Source organism: Juglans regia, chromosome 14 (assembly GCF_001411555.2).
Source record: "Juglans regia cultivar Chandler chromosome 14, Walnut 2.0, whole genome shotgun sequence".
NCBI classification, from domain to species: Eukaryota; Viridiplantae; Streptophyta; class Magnoliopsida; order Fagales; family Juglandaceae; genus Juglans; species Juglans regia.
The window spans coordinates 567,269-573,547 of record NC_049914.1 but is presented as its reverse complement, the minus strand read 5'-3'; positions in this window follow the sequence as shown (position 1 = coordinate 573,547).

The following is a 6,279-nucleotide window of genomic DNA, read 5'->3' as shown; positions in this document are numbered from 1 at the left end:
TTTACATATATAGTTACATAAAATTTCCTAGCTAGTACTTAGACATCTAGAGACAGATCAGCGAGTAGGTTTAGCATAGTAATTTATGCAGCTAGGGTTTTATTAAATGGCCAACTAACATATATATATATATATATATATATAACTCTATTGGATACATATTTAAAGAAACATATATACATATATATTATACTAGTAAGATGTTACGTGCCTGAGGCACGTATGCGCAGTTCAAAGTATTAATATATTTTATTAAAATAAAAATAAAATACATATATCTTATTATTTTATTACTAATATATATCTTAAAAGTTATTGAAAGATAGGCTATTTGAAAATTATTATAATGATTTCCCATTATAATAAATACGAAAAGACAAATCTATATAAATATGTTTTCCTATTATAACGTATTTTTAAATTGGAAATTGAATCCATAATTATTATTATAATAAATCTATTTTATTAACATATTTAAAGATATTAATAGTGGAATAGAAACCAACAGAAACTATAAAAGTAGCTATAAATAGAATGTAAATGAAAATACAATTGTATCTCTGTGTTCTGTAATTATTACAAACGGATGGAAAGTTAATAAAAAACAGCATATTCAGTTAAAACAAGAAATTTATGTTAAAATAAGAAAATTATGTTTCATAGGCTCTTTATATATATAGAGATATCTGTTACTACTTAAACCTACTCATAGTTCCTATATATCATAGGTACCATCCAGATCACCATATATATATATATATATATATATATTTAATATGATCGAATTAATAAAGCCATGAAACCAACCGGCCATACCGGACGTCGCTTTTATTTTCTTAGGTCTCATTTATATATAGCCTCATGTGTACGTGCTAGCTAGCTTCATGATCATAGATTCATATGCATGCGTGAAAAGTCCCTTAAAGTCAAATCATCCTCATACTGTCATTTTCTAAAATCTCAGTACGTAATTTTGCCATATATATTATTTATATATATATATATAGATTCTTCTCTATGTTGCCGATCATATTTGCATATATGTGTGCAATTTATAAGTAGATTACACAGTAGTGGCCGTGGATGTTTAAAGCCATCTTCATTAATTAAATTAAAAATCGATAGCTTCAAGCCAACTACCTAGCTAACTAGCTAGTTACTGCTTGGTGTATATATATTTCAATTCTTCTATAGACAACCGGGTTCATGAAGACCGAGCGCGGAATCAGCTAACGTGACAGTTTCACGCTGACGTGTGACTTAGCTGATAAAATAATTATAAAAGAAAAACAAACATGACATGAAACATACTATACTCGGATTGGGAGGGAAACGAAAACAAAACAGAGGAAGAGAGATTTCGAGCGAAATCGAAGAGGAAGATCGTCGTGCTTCTGAAGGAAGTCCGTTCGCCCATTCCGGTCGTTGTCCCGCGGTCGCCGTCGTCACAGCCTGCAAGTCTCTGGGTCACGGCGTCGTGGGTGAGAGAGAGGTCTGCGTGAACGTCGTGAGAGTTTTCGTCGATTCTTCAAGCCGGTGAAATTTATTAGTTAATCAAAAGCCTGATCTTCTAGATTTTTTTGTGTACTATCTCATTGGAATCTCAATGAAATTGAAGTGAAATGTTGCTACGATATTTGCGATCTAAAAGACCATTTGATATTATAGTACTTTACTCTTTCTGTGATGTTGCTGCAATGTTTGTGTATACTTAATGACTTTATTTATGTGTCATCATGGGAAATGGGAAAGTTCCCTCAATATTGGAACAAACTTCCAATATTGGAACAAACAATCTGAAAGTTGGATTTGAATGTTTTTCTTAATGAAATGATCTTCTACGAGGCTATGAGCTGCATGTTATCTTGAGAAAGTAGTTGAATGCAAAAGGTAACCTTGATTAATAGGAAATGGCCACACAATTGCAACCATAAAAGTTCCAAAGTTAGTGCAAGAATCAGAACAGGGAATGTGGGTAGGCATCATTGTTTGGATTGAAATATATTCACAACTAGATTTAGATGGCCGGACATCTTTATACAAACACTTATAAGCAGTACATGACTTTATGTTCTACAATACATGACTTCTTTTCTTTTCTTTGCGTTACAAGCAGTACATGTTATTGTTCTTGTTATTTAAAATAGAGTAACGAATGAGAATGTGCCGAACTTAATATTGTTCATGCTATATCTAAGAATTTGTATGTACTGAACTTAATATCGTCAATATCTTAGCATGGGAAACAAGAAAGAACATCCATCTACGCTAACACCATCTAGCTCAAATCCACCATCCGTGATATGTTATTTCATTTAATATATGAAAAGTGAATTAGAATTTGTTGAGTTAATATTTATTTAAAAAAAACAATAACTTAAATGAAAAATGATGGTAGGACATACCATAAACTTGTCCAAACATCCCAAATTACATGTCTGGTTACTATGGACCAATGCCTGTGTGGTCACCAACTTTTCTGCCATATCCAGTTGGGAACCAATATTCATTCAACGTACAGGTGGTGATAACATGTTATTTAATTTAAATAAGTTGGCTTCTTTTCATAAGTTTTATTTCCCTTATTTTTCTTAATATTTTTTTCAGAACGTTTACCCATTTCAACATTCGTTGGAACCTTCGACTCCTCTCACTAATACAAACTTCACTACAAGCAAATCAGTTGGTTCAGAGGATAATAGACCCGATAGTAGAAAAATTGAAGCATGTACATCCTCTAGAGTTGAAGAAAGTAATGAGGATAGAAAAAATTCACGGGAAACTGAGAATGACAGTGTCGAGACATCTCAGAATGTGCAGATGGATGGTGATGATATGATTGAGGAGCCAAAGTAGGGGATGGAGTTTAATTCCCTTGAAGATTTAATGAGTTACTATAAACAATATGGTAAGAAATGTGAGTTTGGGATGATGACAAAAAGGACTGAGAAAGGAGATGATGAGACTGTTAGATATGCCACCCTTACTTATGCCCGCGGTGGGAAGGCCCGAAATAGGACTTTGAATGTTGCTAACCCACGTCCGACAAGAAAGACAAAATGTAAGGCAAATATTAATGCCTTAAAATCTGATTGAAAGTTTTGGTTGACTACAGTGCACAATATCCATAACCAAGGTCTCAATCTAAGGGAATCCCACTTTTTTCGATGTAATAGAAAAGTCAGTGATGCCGTAAAAATGGTCTTAGATACAAATGATTTGACTGAGATCCGAATGAATAAGAGTTTCGGATATCTTGTTGTTGGCGCCGGTGGATTTAAGAATCTTCCGTTTTTGGAAAATGATTGTCGTAACTACATCGACAAGGCTAGACATCTACGACTTGGCACAGGTGGCGTTGGAGCACTTCAATAGTATTTTTTACGGATGTAGTACAAAAATCCTGAATTTTTTACATTAATGAATATAGATGATGATGAGAAGTTAAAAAATATTTTCTAGGCAGACCCTCGTAGTAGAGCAGCTTACCAATATTTTGGTGATGTGGTCACATTAGACACCACGTACCTGACAAATAGATATGGTATGCCCTTTGCATCATTCGTTGGTGTAAACCACCATGGACAGTCAATTTTGTTTGGAGCTGCCTTGATTTCCAGTGAGGATACCGAGTTTTTTGTTTGGTTATTCCAGTATGTGAGTATCTCAATGTGTCTGGAACCTCACAATAGCAGAATGGTTGACCGACAGTAGGTTTAGCAAAGGATGAAGAAGTTATTAATGATGATGATGGTAATGATGACATCTAGAAGAAGGCCATCTCAGAATGTGCAAGTAAGCAGGAAAGACCAATTGTTTTGATAAGTAAAGGGGGGGAAAAAAACAAGTTTTTATTCATATTACTTGTGATTCAGATGCTAAACTAGGGAAAAACAAAAACAAGTTCATGCTAAACAAAAACAGGTTCCTCTTAGACCAACAAGGTTTAATTAAACTGGAAAACTGAGAAACTAAAAAACTGAAAAACTGAGAAACTGAAACATTAGAATACAAATTGTAAAAATTGATGTAACATTACTTGTGTTTTTTGAAAACCAAAGAACAATTACTAGTGATTCATATGCTAAACCAGTTGATGTAATTTGAGAAACTGAAATGATGTCCAAACAAAAACAGGTTCTAATTAGACCAAAAATGTTTAATTAAACTGAAACATTATAATGACACATTATAAAAATTGATGTAACATTACTTGTGTTTTTGAAATACAAATGTAGACATGTTGTGATTCATATGCTAAACTAGGGAAAAACAAAAACAAATTGTAATTCATTAAACTGAATTGATGCTAAACTAAAACAGGTTCTAAAGAGTCAAAAAAGGTTTACTTAAACTGAAGAATTGTAACTTGTAACATTGTAACCAAAAAAATCTAATTCAGAATGCAACAATTAAACTAAAAAACTATAACATTACCTGTAACATTGTAAAGATTGATGTAAAAGTAACATTGTAATATTTACATTGTAAAAAGTTGATGTAAAAATTAATATAAAAATTGTAACATTACCTGTAGCAGAAGGCAGCTAAAGACCTATCACCCGAGCCATACATGCACTCCAATGCCACCCTCCTAGCCTCGACACGCCTAGCCCTCCTAGTGGCATTACGAATGACCCTTCTTGGATCTCTATCAATCCTCCCCCCTTCAAGACCGACATTGTCCTCAAGGTCCAAATCTAGGAATTGATCATTTGAGAAGCCGAACACTCTTCCATGTAGCATCTTCGATTGGGAGTCCCCTCCATTGAACCAAGGCTTCGGTTGCCACTTGGTCACCCTTCCTCACATACTCCCTCAAGTCATTAGGAACCTTGGCCCTTCACTCCCTCTTCATGCCCCCATCTTTCACTTCATGTCCCTCACTCAAGCCCCTCGGTTGGGAGGCCAATGTGATAGTAAAACATTGTCCCCTTGTCTCAATAGCTTCTCCATCTCATTAGGCCCCACGACCTTACATCCCCATCTTCCATTCATCCTGATGATCACCTATTTGCCCCCATCATAAACTCCATAGTCATTTTTCTATAGTCTGAGACTATATTCCCTAGCTCCTCTAGCCATTGCACACCCAACACAACGTCCAACCCCACAATAGGTAAAAAATAGAATTCCACTACAATTTCAAGGCCTTGTGTTTTCAAACATACTTTTTTAAATACTTCTCTACATCTCATCTTCTCTCCGCTAGCTACCTTGACCTCGAATGGAGTGATAGAAGTCATAGGCAACCCCAAGCCCTCGACCACTTTAGTGTTGATGAAGTTTAGGGATGAGCCATTATCAACAAGAACCGTTATCTCTATCTTGTTAATATGAGCTTGTGTTTTCATCAGTCTAGGCCCACAACACCAGTCAATGCATGGATAGAAATTTGAGGATCTCCTCTCATGACTTCATCTTGTTCTTGCTCTTCCTCTACTATGTCTTCCTCTTCCTCTTCCTCTGATTCCATCTCTATGAGAAAAATTTGCTTGGATTTGCATATGTGGCCGATTGTGAACCTCTCATTGCAATTGAAACAAAGCTCATTCTCTCTTCGTTGTTGTATCTCTTCCCAAGGTAGCCTCTTCACTCCCGCGGGTAATAGTTTGGTTCCACTTGATGCACCTCCACTAGGACCTCCCGGTGAGAAGTCATTGCTAAAAGTTTGGTTTGCATCAAACTTGGAAACCATTGGGAGTGGTTTCCTCATCTCCAAGCGGCTATTCTTTCTCAAATCTTGGAGTTGATCTTCCTTAATCCGTGCAACCTCCAAGGCTTGCATCAAGGTCTTCGGCTTCTTAAGTTTTACCTCTGCCGACAACTCACTTTTCAAGCCGCCCACAAAGGTCCCAATGAGGGCCTTCTCCGACCACCCATTTGCTTTAGTGGATAAGTACTTGAACTCCTTTTTATAATCCCTTAAAGATCCGGTTTGTTTGATCTTTGAGAGAGTCTCATGGTAGTCCATATACTCGGTTGGCCCGAACCTCCTCAAAAGCTCCTTGACAAATTTTCTCCATTTCAACTCCCTCCTTTGAGCCCCATACGTCTTCCTCATCCATTGCCACCATTGGTTGGCCTCCCCCTCAAGGAAGTAGGCTAGGTGGCATAGGACACTTTTGCATGGCCCTCCATGTGGTTGTGTTCAGAGTATTGCTTGGCTCTACTAACCCACATGCTCAGGTCCATTGAACTCTGGAAAGTATATCTTTGGCTTGAGAACTTCCCCCATATGTGCTCCTCTCCTCTCATCACGGTTCCTTCATTCTCCTT